General features: G+C 38.8%; 1 protein-coding gene across 4 annotated transcripts in view; it reads right to left on the bottom strand.

Moving 5' to 3' along the window:
* The window catches only part of nckap5l (NCK-associated protein 5-like), a 51,463-nt gene extending 30,604 nt beyond the window's left edge, over nucleotides 1-20,859 (bottom strand). For 2 of the 4 annotated variants that reach the window (XM_024292306.2, XM_024292310.2), the window contains exon 1: nucleotides 20,628-20,859. The gene's annotated coding sequence lies outside the window, so the exon portion shown is untranslated. Of the gene's footprint in view, nucleotides 1-11,912; nucleotides 11,934-20,120; nucleotides 20,198-20,627 lie in introns of those variants that run through there. The other 2 variants (XM_024292308.2, XM_024292309.2) reach the window with 2 other exon arrangements.
* Nucleotides 20,860-21,451: the final 592 nt, after the last annotated feature.

The raw sequence follows: 21,451 nt of genomic DNA, 5'->3' as shown, positions 1-21,451 counted from the left end.
AGAAATTAGGCATGGACGTCAGAAAAACCACAAATCTTCAAAAAAAAAAGCTCAGGAATGCAGAGTAACTCTCTGAACCTAGACAGAGGTCAGTGTTTCTATATAGCACCTGAACATAACGTGACACAATAATTAGGATTTTTTTTTCCTTTGTTTTCTGAGTTTTTAACAATTGAAAATCTGCAAAATCAGACGTTTATATTTCAAGACCTGAAAGACATCAGCAGACAGGTTGATGCCTTTTTGGGATTAAAATGGCGTGCATATTTTAAACAACACTATGGAAATAATTATCAGCTTTTTATCCAAAATGTTTTAAATCCTATGGGGAAAATCTTAAACTAAAATATAATGCCAACTAAATGACTGACCACACTCACTTTTATTATTAAAACTTTATCAAGATTTAAAAAGGAGAAAAAAAATTGAAGGGGTAAACTAAACAAAAATGTCCCATTAACCCTTTAACACCTGAGGCAAAATCTTTAACATACTGCAAATTTTCAGTCGTTAACACGACCAACGTTAATTCCAGCAGATTCTGAAGGAGAATAGCGGCTCGATGTTAAAAATTAAACAAAATACAGTAAATCAAAGAACATAAACAATGGAGCTCCGTTGTTAAAGGTTTAACCAAAATACATTTTTAATTGATTTAAATTAGTTTCTTGGTTTGAAAAACATACAAAAATATACTTCAAATGTAAAATAATGAATGGATTTGTAATATTTATATTGTGTTCTTTTTAATGGAACTTGATTGTGCTTTCTTTAATCAAAGTTTGCATTTATGTAAGACATCAGGGTAACTTTGAGCATTTAATGGACTAATTAAGCAATATTTTAAGGGATTAGTGGATCAGTGCCACTGTTTTCCAACACTTGAGAGCCAATACTAATAACATACTTAATCAGATAATTAAAACTTAATTTTTTAAATCAAACACAAATTAGTTTCTATTTTAGTTGATAATGACTGTTGGGGCATAATTAAGTGTTCATTTGCACTGCCACTGTTTGAATAAAATTAACGTTAGATATACTTGATCAATCAAACAGCTAAAAAAGAAAAGTACTTTCTCAGTAACTACAAATACCTTCTTAAAAATGATTACCAAAACCCTGTAACAGTGTATCCTGGAACTATTTTGCACCAACAGGAACATCTGATGTGTTCATGTATGATGATGCATTTAGTGGAGAAGTTTTAATAGACAAGTGCAGCTGCAGCTGCCTTCCTTAGCTCATCACTGTTTGTCTTTTCAAGTTTCTTCATGTGAGTCAGCTTCTGTCCTTGTATATGAAGCCACATCATCCTTGTACTCCAGACATACCAGACACACCTGATGACAGAATGACTGGGAGGAAAACAAGGATTTCAGGAGCAGAATGTGGGAGGATAAACAAAGTATCCAGAGGGTTCACTCTCAGGGCATCACCGATAACAATCCTGTGATTTGGAAGTGAGTGGGTTCCTCCTTGATTGGTGGTAAAACATGAATAGATGGCATGTCCCTGCAGCAGCCTCCAGTAAAACATGATCTATACATTCTGATTTGTGAGCAGACTTTGTTTTAAATTTGACCTGAATGGAGCAGACAGAGCGACCTGACCTGAATCGACTTAACCCCACTCCACACTTTCTATGGTCAAAATCAAAAGCCCCAGGGCGCCCACACGAACGTCATTTGTTTCAAACTACTGTCATTTATGCCCCACCATAGCAGTCTCTCCATCCCGGCCAGGACAGAACTGTCCCAGATTCCCAGAGGAGGTCCAGCTCCTGGCAGTCGGACAGCAGAGGCCAGGCTTTTGTTTTCAAGACTTAATGCTGACGACAACTATTTCCTGCACGGAAGTTTGGAGGAAACCCCAAACATGAAAAAACAGTTTAATCAACTGAAAATGAACTGTTTGTTGTGCGGGTCATCATGATGTATTGACCACAACAAAGGAAAAGGGCAGGATGGAGAAGGAGAGCTCCACGTCAAAAACAAATGGTCCAGATCAAAGGAGCTGGTGTCAAGTGAGGATTTATCTTCTCATTACTGACACATGCAGCAATCCTGCACGGCCCATCAATCCCACCACCAATCCAATCTGCGTCCACCTGATGCCTGAAAATTCACTGAAACCAGCAGCTCTCCTTCATCTTGAAACATTCAATTAGAAATTCTCCTCACGCGTCTGGACTTCTGAAGCAGTAAGTTTATCTTCAACTAGCACTTTAAAATGACCACTTTCTATCAGGAAGAACTGCAGCAAATGAGCTACAGCTGTAGAGTTTAAGGGTTAAAGGGAAATATCTTTAGATTATTACAGCATTCTATGACATAAGCTACAAAATACCTTATTAAACCAACAGAGAAATCAAACTATATGAGAACTGAAAAGAGTGACCCCGCCCCCCTGACGTTCCAAACAGGAAGTACCTGCTGGTCCCAAAAAGTTCAAATCTCATAGGGTATGTCCGAATTCGTTCACTACTCACTATATAGTGCATTCACCATTTTATAGAGCTGTCTGGATCTACTATTCCAAAATAGACTGCCGTAGAAATTTCCCAGAAGTCTTTACAAAAAACTAATGTGCATCAATGCTCACTACATTAGCGAATATAGACCACAATGCATTGCATTTGAACAATTTTTTGTGCAAAAAAAAAAAAGTTTAAATATTTTTTTAATAAACCATCAACACATGGAGTCATAAATAGACATTGTAAAATAAACTTATTGATTAGGTTTTTACTTTGAAAAATTGATGACGTCATATAAGATCTCTGGCAGTGTTCATATTTTAAATAAATGGAGATTCATTTGACTTCACTTCATTGGAGCCAGAAATAAGTCATTTTCTATGGGTAACATCACAATCAAGCAAACCAAGAAAAAATAATAGAAAAATGTTCATGGCGGACCTAGAGAGTTGGTGAGTTAGATCTTAATAAATTATTATTTTTTACAGGAAACTGAAGGTCTCACTTATTGACTGTATATAGAGAGCTGGACTAAGTTACCCTTCTCCCCTGGCGTTCCAAAGAGAAATAAATGCTCGTTCAGAGAACCCAAAATTCCATAGACTTCTATAGAGAAATAAAGAATTACTCAGTTATTCTGTCAATTATTATTCTTGCTCAAATACATTTTTCTTAACATTTTTATTCTAATCCAAATTTGTTTTTCTTATCACAAGTTATTAAAGCTATAAACTGACCAATCAGATGTCTCAGTGAAGCATGTGGAGCCTGCTGGCCCCCACCTCAAACATTTGATTGACAGATTCTCCTGAATCCACTTTCAGTAGAAGGGGTGTGGACTGATTGGTTAGTTGTCATCGTAACGTTGACTCGGACTGACTCAGACCAATCACTGTTGTCTGGCTCCAACATGGCGACGTCCATATCACAGAAAAATGGCGACTGAATTGGCTTCATTTTGGTATGAGCCGAAAGTAAGGCATTTTCTATGTGAAGTCACACCCACTTAGTCCAGTTCTCTATTTACATTTAACGGTCTCACTTAAAAATGCAATTGTACAGATTTAGGCAGTGTTTATAAGTTAAAAACGTATTTTCTGTCAATACATTTCTCCTCGACAGCACACAGCATTTAACTGTCCTGGAATTCACTGCGTCTGAGGTTGCAACAAAGTTAGTGTTTCGCTGGACCTCAGCATGATCCCGTTGAATACGTCTGATCTGGAAAGAGCAGGTTTATGAAGCTGTGCTTTCATTTGCATACTAACAGGAAGTTTTAAAATATTCACACTGCACAGAGAAATAAATGGAGTTTTCTGGGCAGCTGTGCAGATTTGACCACATGTCCAACAGCAGCGCAGCGAATCAGCAGCTAGTTGCACGTGTCACTTGCAGGCGCTAAAAGGCGGACCGTCAGAGGATTGTCATTCCTCTGTTGCATCAGGCAGAAAGGCTCACAGACTTCAGCGTGGAATGTGTGAAACATCCAGGGGAGCAGCTCCGTTTCGGGACACAGGCTGAACTGCTCACATGTTCCCCTGCAGCTAACTCAGGGAAATTAGGATAACTCCCTACATAAAAGGCCTTTTGTCACCCACGTTGCCCTCTACTTCCCCTCAAAGTATCTCTTCTAACAGCTCAGAACAAGTCAAGGAGAGCTGCATATAAATAACAAGCGGTGACAAAAAGCATCTTAATGGAGGGAAATTTCCTCCAGGCAAAACTGGATGTTGCCGTGTGACACATTGAGTGCAAAAGGGATGTAAAGCAGTAAAAATCGTGGCTCCTCACAATGACAGGCATGTCTTCCTCAAACAGCCCATTGACACAGATACAACTCTCATAAGAAGACACAAAAAAGTCATTGATTCCCACAGAGGCTTCTTAACAAACAACCAAAGCTGGAGTACAGAAACTAATTCTTCACAAATGAAAAGTTTGAGAAAAAGAACAAACTTGTAGGGGAAAAACTGTATTAAAAAGTAAAGTTTTTTATTATTTTATGAGTGACACATTAGCAGAGTGGTAGGTGGCATTATTTTTATGGAAATCAGCAGCAGACTAGCTTCAAACTGACACACAATCCTGACTTGATGCTTTTGAGCACAAACCGCTTTTTTCTTTTGTTGGTGTGTACAATAACACAACAACAAAAATCCCAACATCACATTTTTGTATTCTGTCTTATACGTCAATAAAAGTGTTGCCAACCAAAAAACATTAAAACTTACATTTAACAGAGTTTCCGACCTTCACTAAAAAGCAGCTAACAATACATCCGACATCTGAGACATCTGGAAACAGATATGAGGAACGCTCAGCTCCTGCTGTCTCCAAAAAGCAGCACAAGCTTCAGAAACTAGAGGAGACCAAGGACTGACAGACATCCGTGTATACAACTCTTTACTTTATGACTATTAGGAATACATTCAAATCTAATGAGTATTTTTGAAACTGAAGTCAACAAGGTCACTCACTTTTGTGGTGTGCTGCTGGTGTTACACCGGAATGATCATCTCTAGTGTCAACCGCAGGAATCTGAATGACTAAACTGAAGCCTGAAGCGGGACATTGATCAGACTTAATATTTTGGCGGTGACATCCGGCCCCACGGCAGAACTGGCAAAAAGGAGGGGTGGCATGGTAGAAGGGCGGAAGGAGATCTACCACCAACACTGTTTTAAAGTCCAGGCAGCAGAAACTGAGAACTACAAACCCTTTACAACCGAACGGGCAAAAAGCCTTTTGAGAAATTTTCTTGCGTTTTGGATCCCCTGTTGTTGCTGTTAAATCACATTAAAGAATATGATGTACGCATCACATTTATCTCCTTGCTTTATGTCTTTAGTGGGAGGTGATGGCTTTGCAGTTTTTTAAGAGTCAGGCACACACAATTTTACATAATCTAAAAGTTTTAGATCTTTAAAACAAAATTAACCATTTTTTGAAAAGTCCTCTGATTTTCTTATTCAAACACTTTTTTGCAAGTGTTTTAAAAAGTGTGAATTGAGACTTTAAGATGGGATAATATTTTACTCCTCCAGTTTGTAAATACAAGTTATTCTTTTCAAAAATCCATCAAAAACTTAATGTTTACATTTCATGCTTGTTAATTTGATGTATTGCTAAGTTTATCTTATAGTTTCATAACCTAATGGGTCAAAATGACCACAAAGTCACATTTTTACCTCTTCAGAGCATGCTTCTGCAAATAAAGAATTATTTTATACTCTTAGCAAAACAATAATAGAACATTTTGGAAGTTTTGGAGAACTCCTGGCAATGTGACATTTAAACAAGTTACTTTTAATACAAATCCTCAAGACTTAAGAAAGCAAGAATTTGATCCGGAACATATAATTTATTCCTCTATAATATAAGAAAAAAGCAAAACATATATATACATATTAAAAAAACAATTTTTTGATATTTTTTAATCACTGAAACTTTCGTCAATTAGAATGTTGTAAATGTATTTGTTCCTCAGAGACAAATAACATCAGGGTAAAGCCCGATGAGGCAAATTTTCTTTGTGATTCCGGGCCATATAAATAAAATTGAATTGAATTAAAGATGATTTTGTTGGTGACACCCTCTATGCCAGCATCTTTATAAAGATCTTTACATTTCTTCCTTTGTTTAAGACTGCTAACCACCTTTTTGTCATTTCGTGGACAGATGACTTAAAAGAAAAATAGGGACAAACATTACTTAACAACTCAAACAGCTGAATCTGCAGGAAGGCCTGACAGAGATGCTGGATCAGTCTGCAGACGGTTGGTAACAGGGCAGCAGGCCGCCGATAGAGGATCGGTCCAGTCAGAGCTGTAAATCAGATTCTGGAGGACAAACGCTCATAGAGACGAAGGACTGCGTAATTTGAAGTAATGCGCTCAGCTCCAAGTCAGGAGGATGCACAGTTAATCCACCTTCAAGAAACATGACACTGAGATGTGCATAGTCTACAGCTGGGGCTATAAAACCCCCACTGGCGTTAGCGGGGGCTAATTTGCGTGAAGCCTGAGCTTGGTTGGACCTCATTAGGAAGCCAGGAGTTGAAGGCAGTTAGCCATCAATACCAGCTGGCCATAAACCCTGCTTGCTGATGGTGCCAGTATGTGCAATATAGAGTAAAAAAAATTACCTTCAGACACATCGCTGAGGCAGCAGAAAGAAAATGATTCAGCAGCTAATGTGATCCTCCAGCAAGTTCAAAAAGGTATTGACCAGGTAGACACAACTCACTGTGGAAGTCTGCAGTAACTTTAATTCTTTAATTCCCTGTTCTCTCCATCTCCGTCAGCAGAGCTTTCCGTCGCTCCGATCTTCAACTCTGTAACTGAGTTCAATCTGACATGAGGAACTCTGATCCTCTTCATGTCTGAGTCAAATCTTCTTAGAACAACTCTCTCTAAAACTACATTTTCCATCAGTTTGTTTACATCTCCAATGCTTTTCAAGTTAAAATGGTTCATTTTACACCATTTATACCAGTTTTAAAAGGGTTTTTTTAGGTCAAACATAGTTTTGCTGCTGCTCTAGCCTGTGATCCCTGTTCCCCCAGAGATGTTTACAAGTTACTAAGATAAGCATCAAGTCTTAAATGGAAAGTCAAATCAAGTTTAAAGTCTCAAAGTTAAAAAGGTCACAAAAAGTCACCATGGGACAAGAAACCACCAGTGCAGACGGAGTAAAAGGCATTTACTGCTACTCCACTGCAATAATAAACACAACAGGAAAACACCAAATCAAAGAGTTCTGATTGAAAACACATTTATAAGAACAAATCCAGCTGTGATCTGTGATCTTTAATGCAAAACATTGTTGAGAATTACTGTGAATAAAGTTTCATTTCTCTCTCTGCAAATAATGCTTATTGGAGATACGATAGAGATGAGAACAACACAGTTCACCAGAAAAACGTCCCATCAACTCATCTGAGCAATCACATGACTCTTGCCACTTCCAGGCATTCTGGGTAGTGTAATCATACTATATCGTCCTCACATAATTCAGTGAGCCTTACATTTCTAGGTTCAAGTTGATGCTAAATGAAGGTCATTTTGGAGCTGAAGTGGTTTGATGCATATTTCAGTCAAGAGATTAAGTATGAAAATAGATCACTCTCCGTTCAGTGATATTGTGACTTTAAATCCAAGGTGTTCTAAAGTCCAAAAAATACAATATTTTTAACAAACACAGCTTTCTGGAGTCCATTAATAATAAAACTGTTAGGAAACATTAAATAATGTTGTTTGTTTCTTTATTATAAACAGTTAACTAAGGCTTTTCTCCTTGGCATACCTTCAGAGGAGTGTGTCTAGTATAACAGTGTCTCTCTAGGCCAATGTTGTCCTCTGCAGTTCATTTCAGTGATTATGAACCGAGCCAATAAAAACCGCATAGTGTAAAGACGGGTTCATAACTCTGTGAAAGAGCTCTGCAGAGGAGAAATGCCCTCTGCTATCCAACCAAGCAGCCATGAAAGCAGGCGCTCTGCCAACAGGGACAACTGTATCTCGTCCCGTTCCAAACTGCATCTCCATGTATGTCAGCACACACTTTCACTACAGCTCCTCCGCGGCTCATTTGCACATCAAACATAGATGTGATGGCAGCTTACACTGCAACACCCGTTCTAAAACCCTTCTTGCTCTGCACGTCCCCATTTCTGAGCCACAGGTTGGTTCATTTACTGGTACATTTTACTTTCAGACATTTGTTGCATGAAATCTCAAAATGTTGATGCAACATACAAACATACATCTGGATGAGATGCTGGTTGCTGCAGGTTGGGTTGGTTGATCTGTTCAGTTTGTTAAAGTCTAGTTATTTTTTCGAGTGGATTTTTTGATCTAGTTAATTTGATTTGTTTGATGTATTTTTAAAGAATTAAATCTACATTCTTTGGGAGAACATTTTCTGATGTTCTCATTCAGCCACTCCGTCCTTCACACTCAACATGACTGGAAAAAATCTGAAGGTTAAATAAGACACGTTGGCGAAACCAGAGAAAATACAGTCTGTGGGGGTGCTGTCGAAGCATAAGAACACCTTCACTCCCAAGAAAAAAATCTGACTTTCCAGAAACAATTTTACACAAAGAATAGTTTCCAGCTCATCTAAATCCCTTTCTCTGCATCATAACACAGAGGAGTGCAGCTGTGGGACCTGAAAGCATGTCACACTGAGCAATGACGAGCTTAAAACTGACGGCAGAGACTCCTGAAACTCAAATTTACTGCTGCTGACGGTTGCTCAGAGAAGCTTCCCAATTATCTGCAGCTCTGACGGCTTCCTTTAAAAAGAAAAAAAAAAAAAGCGTGAACTGAAGTCAATAAAGTCAATTTGCAGCAATCATTTAAATTCCTTTCTGATCAGTTTGGCCGTGGAGAAAGGAGCTTAAATATTACGGATGATAAACTCATAGACAGCTGAATTATGTGCATGACTGACTTTACTGGTGTGTTATCTGGAATTTACTGCAGTTAAAGGACTTGTTTTGTGTACAGATGTAAACCGATGTTGCATTTTGTGATTTTTTTTTTTTAAACACCCAATGTAGATGATATTCTTTTTAATTTGCAGTACACCCAAAATACCCCATTTTATGGGGTTAAATATCTGAAAAACTAGTTTACATGAGAAATATCAGACCCTATACTTTTATGTATCTATCTTTATAAGACACTACTTAGTTCCTAGGATTTTTTCACAACTTTATAACATCATGCTCTCCTTATAAGATCACCAGACTCCACAACCAAATGCTGAAAGTCTTATTTTTATTCAGAAAAATTATGTCACACCGCATCACGATCTAAGCTTTGACCCTTGACACACAATGTCAACAGAAATGCAACGACTTCTATTCATTTTTTTATTTGCCAATATCATTTTTTTCCAATTCTTAACCTACAATCTAATCTCAGACTTATTTTCTGCTCGTTAAATTTCTCATGTTTAGGAATTACCCAGAGAGTAGAAATCTACAAGTGAAGATCAAAGTTGTTTTAGTAACTTTATTTAAACTTTTAACAATTTATCTAATTTATAATTCAAGTTGAGGTTCTCCAAATGAGCTCCAAAGCCTTAAACGCCTTTTTCAAAAGTATTTTACGGTAATAACAGCAAAATCTGTCTAACCAGCTATTATAGTAACAGTGAGTAAAGGGTTAAACGGGATCTCCAAAGTCTTCAGGGGCTCACCTCAACTGCCTGTAGGGTTTATGCTACGTTTTCCTGAACGGGTCTCTGGTCCATCACAGAACCATCATCCCTCCATAGAAAAGGCATTTTAAGACAACTGCACTTCTATTAAAGTATGAGAGAACACGAAAGCTCCCAAAAGAACGGCTCAGGACCAGAACGCTCCGTACCGTCAATACACCAACTACAACCTCATTATAAAATACTTTAAAAAGAATTGAACCAAAAACGAGTCCTAAAATAAGCTTTTCTACTATCATTATCAGGAAGTGTTTTGTTGCTGGCAGGAAGAAGAACCCAGCAGGCTGGTTCTTCTTTCCTCTTCCTGTTGAAGGAACTTGTTCCTCTCTGCTGTTGCCTACCAGCATGTGTACGTTTTCCTGTCCTAAAAACGTATCTGCTCATTCATGATGGCAGTCGGTGGCTTCATAAGGACAAAGCTTTGATCCTCAAAACCAGTGTGTGTCAGTCATATATTTGAAACAACCATTGAACATCAAGTGGAATTAGGACATATACCAGACAAAAATAGAACCGTGTATATACCATGACCAAAAGTAGCATTTTCAAACCACAAAACCTCGTATAAATGACAGGATTGCTTCAATAAAATATATGTCATCAGCAGATGAGGAAATTCTTTCAATTAATGTAAATATTTACATAATTTGATGTATTTTCAAAGCATTTCCAGTGATATTAATTATAGTAATGCAATTTTTAGACAAAATAAAAAAAAACTGTCTTTTTCTAGGGCAGTTCATGCAGAATTGGAAAAGTTCATCAGAAATTCGCCTCCATGTTGTGGGTGGAACCATTTAAAATCCCACCTCCAGCTTCCTCTCCTGATATCTGTAAAATGGATTATCTCATGCTAGCTTACAGCCCCTCACAACATAACATTTCCAGAATGGGAAGCAATATTGGACGTGTTTTTGACCCACAACAATCTATTATTTCGTTCTTTTACACCAGAACACCAGGCAAAAGTCGGATCGCAACAAGTTTGACCACTTTTGAGCCACATGGGCTCAGACCTAACCAGGAGTCAGCCATGCTCCACATCTGCTCCCTGGCATCTGGCCAAGAGGAAGACCTATTTTTGGTGCAGATGATGTGAAGATTTAAATATTTGAGGAGATCCGTTTAAATCATCTCTGCAAGTCAAACGGATTTTAGATGCTTTTGGATAAGGAAGCTTGTGACAGCTTGAAACGTCGAGCGCCTCGGGGAGGGAGGGCGAGGACCTTGAAGAAGCAGGGGAGAGGGGGGGTTTAAAAGCAACTAATTTTAACCCAGAAGAAAATAAATTGCAGAAGTGCACAAAGACACACTGTTCAACACAAAACAGGGCTGTCGCCTTTCTTCGCGTCTGCCGTTTTCACAGCTCCAGAATCAAACGGCCTGTGAAATGATAAAGCTGCTCCTTGGGTCAAACGGGACGTGGTGGGGGCCTGCTTGCTTTATGATTAAACCTGCATTCCAAGCAGTGTTTTCTCTGGCAGCACTGATGAATCGAAGGCTTGTTGGGCCCGCGGTGGCTGAAGCTTCGGTGTTTGCAGGACCACAGATTCCTCTGCAGGGTGGACGCTCCGCATCGGGACGGACGCGCTCAGGACTTCACCGACGGTCATGCATATTTCACAGAACTCGACAGGCCGCGGCAACGGCAGAGGTTCAAACCCACCACCGGGGCTTGGGGTTGTTGTCGCACCTTCTCTGATAAACACAAGCAGCAGGAAGCGCAGAACTGTGGGAAGACAATGCGGGGAGAGATAATCCCTTTGATGTGTGTACATTGTGTGCGTGTCAATAGCTGCGATGATGTGTTACAGAGCTCCCCGCCAGCCCTGCCTCCTGCTGGGACTTCGTTCTTATCCAGTCAGTTTTGTGAGGAAACTGATGAATATTTTGCCATCCTAACGCAGACTCCAGAAGTGCCTTTGGTAGCTACGGTACCTGCATGCATCAGACAGCAGGGTGATAAAGAGCTGAGCTGATAGCTGATAGGTAGGGCGGGGGACCCTGCTTGTACTATCTTCAAAGCCAGTTTTGTTGAGGGGAGGAGCGGTGGAAGGGAGATGGACGACCGCAGGAGAGTCTGACCCGCCCGTGCTCTCTGGGCAGACTTCAAACCAACTGAATTATTGTCCCGGAGGTCTTTCCGCCCAGTAAAAACTGCAAACTGTGACCTTATGAAATGATGGATTACAGACTGACTCACCTTGATCATCTGAGAAAGGACTTTTGCTTCAGAGGACAAACATGCTACAGCCAACAGCAGAGCAAAGTCACGACTGAGAAGACCGGCTGACCAAAAAACCATCAGTAACGACTCAGGATTGGGTAAAACCTGCACGAAATTCAAAATTACTGTTGTAAATATTCAAGCATATATTGTAAAATTCTGGTTTGTTATTAGTCAAACATTTGTCAAAAAAAGATCTTTCCCAAATGTCAGAATAAAGCTTTATATTGTGTTATTTGCAGATATTGTAAATAAAACTCTATGTCTGTACATTATATTAAGTATGAATTTAACTTTCTTGTTTCTGGAGTAATTGGAGTGGTCAATATACAAGCATCATTTCATCTACTGTATGAATATTTCAACTGTAATTTCTTTTATAAAATGTATTTCAGATAATGACCCTTTTTCCATCAAACATTTATCATGTTATCAGTTATCATGTTTCCACTTTCCTTTTGAGCTCAAACTCCACTCTGAAAATGCTGAGACCTGCTCCACATCAATCTAAAATTTTCACTCAGTTTTTCACTTAAATGTGTATATATTGTATCAAAATCCCATATATGAACAAATGCTGCATATTAGCCATCACTGAAAGGATTGTGACATGGACAAATGGGAAAGCTTTTTCAGATTTTATACATCGTTATTTCAGAGTAACCTGAGGCGTACAATGTTTTAGCTTCTGCTTATGGGTGCAAAAAAAAGATGCGTCTTTACAGGTTTCAAGCATTAAAGACGCAGTTTTCTGGCACATTGTTGATTTTTTACCATCTCTATTAAATAAACTTAATGCATAATGTCTCATAGTGCTGGGCGATATATGATCACAATATACCAAAATAAAGTATATGTTCAGTTATTCTTTGAAATAAAATTGACAAAAATGTCATTACTTACTTTAGTCTGACTTTATTTTATCAAGTAACATGTAACTGATTAAAAAATGTTTTTCATTTGTGACTAAAGGGCACAACAGCTTCAAGTTTCATAGCAGGAAAACACATTTTTGCTCAAAAGTTCAGCAATAAAAGATAAACAAATAAAAATGATAGAAACAATAGAAGGGAAACAGCATGATATACACTTTTCTATCGCCTACATGACATGTATCGTCGTATCGACCAGCACTAGTGCCTCATGATATTTGAAACAATTATAAAAATACTGATCTGAGTTAGAGCATTGATATTTTTAAATGTATCCAGGTTGTTGTTTTAATAATGGACAGAAAATAACCACCAATGCTCCTTTATGTTTGAACCACTACTAATTAAAAAGCTAACAGAACCAGCAGACAAATTAACTTCTCGCCACGTCTGCCCTCTTTAGTAAAAGTTGTATGCGGCGTCTGCGCGAGGTGCCTGCTACAAGATGTGGGACACAAAGGAGCAAAAACACATCTGTGAGCAATTCCAGACGAGCGGAGAGAGCCAGCATTTATACTGCCCGTTACACTTAAGTAAGTCACCGCTTTGGCTTTTCATGATGTAATGCTGCACGGCCCGGGAAGGGAATCTGAAAGTTGCGCTGGAACCGGGCCCTCGCAAAACTTCAGTCGAGCCCAGACATGGGCCCGCAGACCATAAATGTCAAGCAGCGATCGCGGGGCAGAACCACATTTCTCCTCAGACGCCAGGCCCCACATCTGAGGGGGAGATGTTAACAACTCTGCATGTTCTCCAGCGAGCGTGGCCTTACATATACATTCAGACTATAACTCTAGTATGTTTGTAAACAAACAAATAAAAATATTCTGGTTTTGTTGACATCACAGGAGGATGATGACGTTTTGAGAACTTGTGTGGTTTTCTAGGACATAGTTTCTGCAGAGTGGCAGATGTTCATTAAACAATAATAACCTCTGAGCAAGCCGCCTCCTTCCCCGTCCTTTTGCTGAGAGCTCTCTGTTTCAGCGGGACAGGGAGTCTTTTTTGTCTACTCCTGATTCACAGTAATTTGAGTAAATACATAAATACTCAGAAATGCAATTTCCACTTTATTTTTCTCCATCTTCAGAAAAACGCTACAAGAACATGTTAAAACACCATTTTCAGAGCGGGTCTTTAAGGCCCTTCCCATCATAATGATGGATGTGGTGTGTTGACTGATGTTGACTTTTTTAGTAAAAGTCTGAGTCAGAAAGTAATTTGCACTCGTTTGTATCTGTGGAGGTTTTTCTGTGCTGCGACACACGAGAAAAAACTCATCCAGGATCCATTATGTGACAAGATGTTACCTCACTAGAGAACGAGGGTTGTATGTTCTTACAGTGTTTGCTGAACAGCAAGATTACAAAAATATCAGAAGAAATGTTATTAAACTTGGGAATAAGTGGAGACTGAGCAAAACTAAAGACATCTGCAGGAGAAAATCATATCTCTTTACTTGAAGCTTTTAATTCTTCAAACAGAAGAGTGCAGACATTTACAGAATATGATGAAATTAAAAATCAAAGAGATGATGAGCTACAAACCTCTACGGCGCGACCGATTTGATCGCACATGCGACCTGATTCCTTAACAGTGTGACTGATAAAAATCTCTGGTTGCACCAGTGCGCCCAGCTGTTCCAGGAATTAAAAAAATATATATCTCAGCGGTAATGAAAGTCTCCCTGTGGTTCAACAACAGGCACACATCAAGTCCATGTCGGGGTCTAAACCAATCGGAGACAGCGTGAAGCACAAGCCCACTTCTGATTGGTCTACATATTTCTCCATGTGCGAGTGTCTCCTCTTACAAATGCTGCAGTTAAAGCAAGGCGAGTGGCTTGGTGTGTCCAGAAAACCAAAACGGATATATAGCCTCAGATGATGAGAGAAGATTGAAATAGCACATTTTTTGTTCAGAATGATTAGACCTGGTCTGTACGGAGATTATAAAGGCTCGGTCTCACATTTCTACTCGTAGCATTTGGGTTTAAACCTCTCAATCCAGTCACAGCCGGCCCCCAGAAGCCCCATGGTGTGATCCAGAGGCAGCTAGCTGCACCGTTTCGCACCAATCCGCTATGATTCCGTTTTTTCACCTCGCTGATTATTGTAAGATGCAGATTGTCTTGCAAAATTGATGATTATTACAAGACCCCAATTGTAGGTCAGAAAAACGTTTCGCTTCACAAACGGAAAACAGATGTTTGCTTCAATGAATGAGAGAATATCTGTGTTTTTATTCTATAAGCATGTGTAAAACACAGGAAGTAGTTATTTTACACAAAACAGTATGACGTATTAGTGTGATGACAGCTTGAAGGCCTACTCTAATGAAAATGTTTTTTTATTCCTCTAAAGATGGACATTAATAAAGAAAATTAAGCTTAAAATTATACATCTGAATATTTATTTATTTAAATTGTTGTGAATCAGGAGCAGACAAAAACAAACACATTGAAAAATATCCTATTAATGACAATAAAAATACACTGAGCGAGCCACAAGCTCCCTCCTCTGACCTCTTAAAGAGGGTGGCCCCACCCACAATCAGGTGAATTTCTAATGAACTACCGTCGCTCAGCAGAAACTATGTCCAAGAAAACGTAACAGTTTTTTAAATTTTGTCAAAAAACTGCAAAATCATCATTAGAAGACCACTGGGAATGCTTTTACAACAGATAAAAAGATGATCGGAGTGGGTCTTTATCAAAACACCACATATGGTCAGAGGGTTTGAGTTGAAACACTGGAAAAGCTCAGCGAGTTTAAAAATAATACATTTTGTGTTGTGATAAATACACCGGTGCAGAGTCCCCTCCCCTTTTGCAGCGGCAGGAAGCAGCAAATGGATTCAAGGATTAAAGGTGTAAAACTGTGCACCTTGAAAAACTGAGGGCCTCACGTCAAAAAGTTAGTCCAGAGCCCAAAGGAGTACAGCCAAAAGCAAGGAACATTATTTTAGTAGTAGTTTTTGTACACTAGTTTTATTCACAGAAAGAAAAAAAGAACACTGCAAATTATCACTTCAAAAACTTGCATTTATGGTGTTTCAGATCAGTCTCATCCGTCACATACCAAAGATAATGGCATTTATTCACTGGCACTCTGTCGAAGTCATATCTCATTGTGGCTCATCTTTCTCCTGAACAGCTACCAACAACACCAGGTCACCTCTACAAGGCTGAGACCACAGACTGAAGTCAAAAGATACAAGTCAAAACTGGGCAGGTGTTGACCAACCCCAAATATTCACCAATAGACTGAAAGGACATTCACACACCCCCAGGAGGTTGAAATGTGTTCTATAAATGAGTAAAAGGTCATTTAAATGTTATTTTATAGGCCGCCATAAGTAAGCAGAGTTAAAATGACAAAAAAAAAACAAATGACTACTTCTAACTTTTAGCCTCTTCATGCTTTTTTTTTTTTTTTACTTGGTACTGAAAGGGTTGCAGGACACGTCTGACGAGAAAGTACATGTGACACGGATGGCACTAAAACAGTTTCATGTTGAATAATGCTTTGAAAAAGATGATGCTTAGAGACTATATGTATGCTTTTATTTTCAGTTTTTTTTTATATTATTTGCTGGAACAAAAAACTAAAAGGTTAAATAAAATGTATTTCTTTGATTTTCTTTTTTTACAGGAACAACTGAAATACAAACATAAATATTATTAAATGTAAATTTCAATATTTTGCTTTACCTAAAAAGTGTGTAAAGATTCAGAGTTTCAGCCTGTTCTGGATTCCTGGCTGGTTCTTTACCGAACAGTCTTTAGTGGACCACAGGGGTTCCTCACAAACCTTAACAGCTACATCATAAAGAGTTTACTGATGTAAACTGGCTGTAAATGTCCAGAAACTGGCTAATCCCACATACTTTCCATAACTGACAAATAAATTACTTCTGTTTTTGAATAAACGGAACAAAAAGAGAGCATTGTTTATTTTGTTGAGACGGAAGATTGAGAAAGTGAGTTTTTCCTAAACAAGGTCGAGAAAAAACTACAAAAATATTAAGCTGCTTGTCTTAAAGATTTGAGCTCAACTGTATGGATTTTGAAAGTTAAGCATGTTGCAGAAAGCAAACACATAATACTGAACATGAACCGGTCCAGTGTTAGACCTGAGCTCCTTCAGGAGGAAAGGCATGAAATTAATCAGATTTAAAACACGCTGCAAATCATGAAACAGATCAAAAATCATAGAAATTATCTAAATATCCTCCAAGTCTTTCTATCAAAACATGATTTCCATTAATGGGGTCTTTGTCATATTTAATAGTTGATTCCTGATGCTTTAAATGGCATAAAACACCCAAAACAACAAACTGCAAACCAACATCTGCAGACATCTCTGACGAGGCAAGAAGCAGAATTAGAAGACAGCAGCCTGCAATCACTAAAAGATTCATCGAGCATTTCATCTTCAGCAAAACTTAAATATTTTACAGGCCGAGCTCTTCCCTCCTCTGCGAGCTCATTCTGGAGATGATCATTTTGTGCATGTTTCTTCACGATTCCCACTCACTGTTTGCTCAGGAAACCATGAGACAACAAAAAAACAGCATGAGCCCGCGTCTGGCAACAGCAGCCACAGATCATTAAGCCCCAGCAGTTTTCTCTCACACAGCTATGCACCAGTTGATTAGACGCCCAAAATCTTGTTTAAATCTCTGCCACTTAATGGCATTAGTGGCACCTGTGTCATGCTAATAAAATTCCCTAAGGGGAGAAAACAAAAACAAAAAACAATCCCCTCCTCGTGAGCGTTCAGAGGAATGTGAAGTCACCCTTAGAGAAAAGCGGCTTTGTTAAAGCACAATGCAGCGACACGAGGTCGACGCTCACAAATGCATGAAGGCTGCAAACACCTGATTCTAATGAACGCTTTGACCAAGCGGTCAAAAATAATCGTCTTAAAGCTGAAAAAAACAATTGTTCTGCTTTTCTGTGGATTTTTTGATTTACAGTCAAGCTGCTTTTTGCCATTACTCCTTTGACTTTTTAAATATTTGTTTTATTTAAAAAGGAGGGATTGAGCACTGCACAAATACTCAATCAAAACAACAAAATAATTCCACCTGGGACTTAATATAACTTCCAACTCATCTTCACTAACAATAAAAAGCTACAAATATTAAGAAAAACTAAAAGTAGCATGGCTTCAAGTTTTAAAGACCCGCTTCGATCGTCTTTTGGAGAAGTTCCGCCCCCCTTTCCTTCACCCATAACTGAGGTTTTCGTTTACACGTTCTCCCACTAGCTTACAGCCCCTCACACCCCCAACCCAACATTGCTGGTGTAACATTCAGGCCTGCCCAAACAAGCTCTTTTTGAACCAGTATTTCCTGATTCACAACATTTTGAATAAAGAAGTACTCAGAAATGTAAGTTTGAGCTTAGAATTATTCACAAATGTCCCTAAAGTCAGAAAAATGCCACAAGAACACATTAGAAACACATTTTTCATTGGAGTTGAAATTAGAGATGAAACTGCACGGCTGCATGAGTAAAAAAACGCTAAAATCTAGATGTTTCTTATTGATATGGCATTTAAAGCTATAAATAACAAAGATTTATTCTCGAATTGATCCCATGAACATAGAAAGACAAAGACGGTAGAAAAAAAAAACTGGAAGAGAAACTGCAGTTTGCCAGAAATTGATTATCGACTTCTTGGTTGATTTCATACCTTTTGACCAAGATCATCTCGTTCATATCTGGGGTTTTCAAACAATATTGCAGTTGCTCGATCAATTTTTTGATACAAATCTATTTTTTACATCCCTAGTATCTAGATCACATGTGTCAAAGTCGAGGCCGGGGGCCGGATCTGGCCCTCCGGGTCATTGTTTCCAGCCCTCCAGATCATTCGATTTTATTGTTATTAATGGGACGATGTTATCTTGTGCTCATTTCTAACTTGTATAATTTTGGAAACATTTATTTTTATGGAGAGTTGAAAGTTGAAAGTTATGAAAGGTATAATTTTATTTACTTTGGAATACTATTACTGCTTTTTTATTATTCATAATTATGTTATAAGGTTTTACATTTTTAAAAATTGGCATTCTGCTAGCTTTTTGGACTATTTAGCCATTTACTAAAATTTTTTAGGCTATTTTAGAAGTTAGCTAATATTTCAAGAACATGCTAACTGTTTTGGCTAATTTCGTCTTTTTTACATTTTTAGGCGGTTTGGGAGCTTAGTTAATATTTCAGATATGTGCTAGTTTTTTTTTGTTTTTGTTTTTTGCTAATTTAGGCTATTTTAAAGTTTAGCTATTTTTTCAGCTACATCCTATGTGTTTTGGCTAGCCTAAGTTTTTTTTTTCTTTTTTTTTAGGCTAATTTGGCATTTAACTAATATTTTAGCTCCAGCATTTTCATCTATCGGCTTCAGTATTTTCAGCTATCAGCTAAAGCGTTTTTAGCTATCCTTTTCAGCATCTTCAGATATCTGCAGTATTGTCTTCAGCGGCCAAATTCAGCCACAGCATTCACACTAGCATTGTTGCAGATAATACTAGATATCTAGTTCAAAATTAGGTTAAAAAGTTATGGTTTTAAAGTTTTCAAATTTTAATTTTACAGTGTTCAATAAATGTTTATCCTGTTCGGCCCGCGACCTAAGGCGGTTTTGGATTTTGGCCCCTTGTGTGACTGAGTTTGACACCCCTGATCTAGATGGTCAGATGTTGGCTGGTTCTTGGTGGGCTTTTCCAACTATTTTAGAACACATTTGCATTCAGAAATCAGAGGTTAATCAGATTTTCTCATTGGTTTGCTGCCTTTAGAGCAGCTGATGTCTGGCGTGGACACTTAAAATAATCAGGATGAATTAAAGTAGCATATGTCTCTCAAAACCTTTAAAATTAACATTAAAATCTTTCAACTGCTGTGTGCTCAACATAATTTGAAGAATTAAAATACCTAATGTTATTTTTCTGCAATTTTAAGAAATGACAGAAATGATTAAATTAAATCAAAAAGCAATAATGAAGTATTGATTATTTTGAGGAGAGGCCACACCCATTCTAATGATTTACAAAAACACATTAAGGAATTAATAAGCAACACTTAAATATCAGTTTGGTGGCTTTTGATAGGAAATAATTCCCAGCATGCTTTAGCTGATTATAATATCCAAATGTACATTCCTATACATTGTATATTTAAAAAGCTCTGCTCTGCGGAATGTTATCATGAGGTTATAGTGACAGGTCCAAACCGCCTTCTAACCTCAGGTTTCTCCTGTTCGGTGTGTTTTGGGTCAAGCGTCGGTCCCGGCTCCGGCTGAGGAGCATCAGCCGCTGCAGCCTGGATTTCTGACAGGAGCCGTTTTAAAGGAGCCGCAGCTGATTTCCATCATGCAGGATGAAAAAAAACCACCGACTCACTCGGCTCCGGGGCTGCTTCCCTTTCCCTGTTCCCCCTTCGGCGGGACATGGCACGGTTCGGGCACCACAAAGACGACGGATTTGGACTGAGATTTTATTAGGGCCTTCAGAACCCGAAACACTAAACCCAAATGGGTTCCCCTCCCGAAAGGAACGACGCTGAAACGCCCTTTATCCACACCCTGAGAGGAGAAGCGACCTATTTTCTCACCTCCACCAAACCAAAAAATGTCAAACTAGCTTAAAAAACGATGCTAATTAACCGGCGGCTGTGACTGCCTTTCAACCACAGACAGCTTCCAAGCTTCCCGTTAGCTTGGAATAAAAACTTCATTAAAAAAATTCTCACCTGGTTCGGTTGAAGGTGGTCGAAGCCCCGAGACTGGTCCAGAACGAGCCATCGGTGTGTCGAGCGTCGTTGCTGCTGCGCCGCGGCGGCCGCCGCTCCTCCTCTGCCCGGCGGAGTGAGCGTTTGAGCGGAGGAAAAGTGATGTCATGGCGCGAGACGCCCGCCCCGCTTTCCCCGCGAGGAAGGCCCCCTCTGCCGAACTTCACCCGCGACTGGAGAGCGCGAGGACACGAGACGTGCCGCTCTTTTATTATGAAGTCCAACGGGGAAATGGTTATTTCCGCCGAAAAATGAGATACATTTGTAAATCTAACACTTTATTTTGCCATAGTGGTTTGGAATTGTGGAGTTTGTTAAATTAATATGCTTTTATTTTTTACATGTTTATGTTCCATTAAATGTCACGAAATTAAAGAGTCAATTCTTACCAAAGGATTAAAGTCAGTTTGCAAAAGGTTTTAGCTGTGACGTAGAAAATACAATCTCTTCTCTCCATCCTGATTCATCCACTAGTTAGTTAGATCCATGAACGTCTTCGTTTTCCTCGTCTATCTGGCTCAAAATTGTCAGATTGGATAACTCCAATATTACTAGTTTTTTGTTATACTGCTACTGTTACCTTGGGATTGTGGGGGACTGTAAGCTAGCAGGAGAGTGTGTAAACAAAGGGATGATGGGAAATGAGCACAGGTTTACTCTGTGTAAACAGTCCTGCCTACAACTCAGAGGGAATTTTAAGCAAACTCCTGCTGTTCTGCAGAAGAAAACACAGATTTGTTGATTTTGCCTAAAATCCACATAATCACAGTTAAAAGACCACTAGG

This window comes from Oryzias melastigma, linkage group LG7, assembly GCF_002922805.2.
Source record: "Oryzias melastigma strain HK-1 linkage group LG7, ASM292280v2, whole genome shotgun sequence".
Classification (NCBI taxonomy): Eukaryota; Metazoa; Chordata; class Actinopteri; order Beloniformes; family Adrianichthyidae; genus Oryzias; species Oryzias melastigma.
The sequence above is the reverse complement of the archived record's forward strand: the minus strand, read 5'-3'. Positions and strand labels throughout refer to the sequence as shown.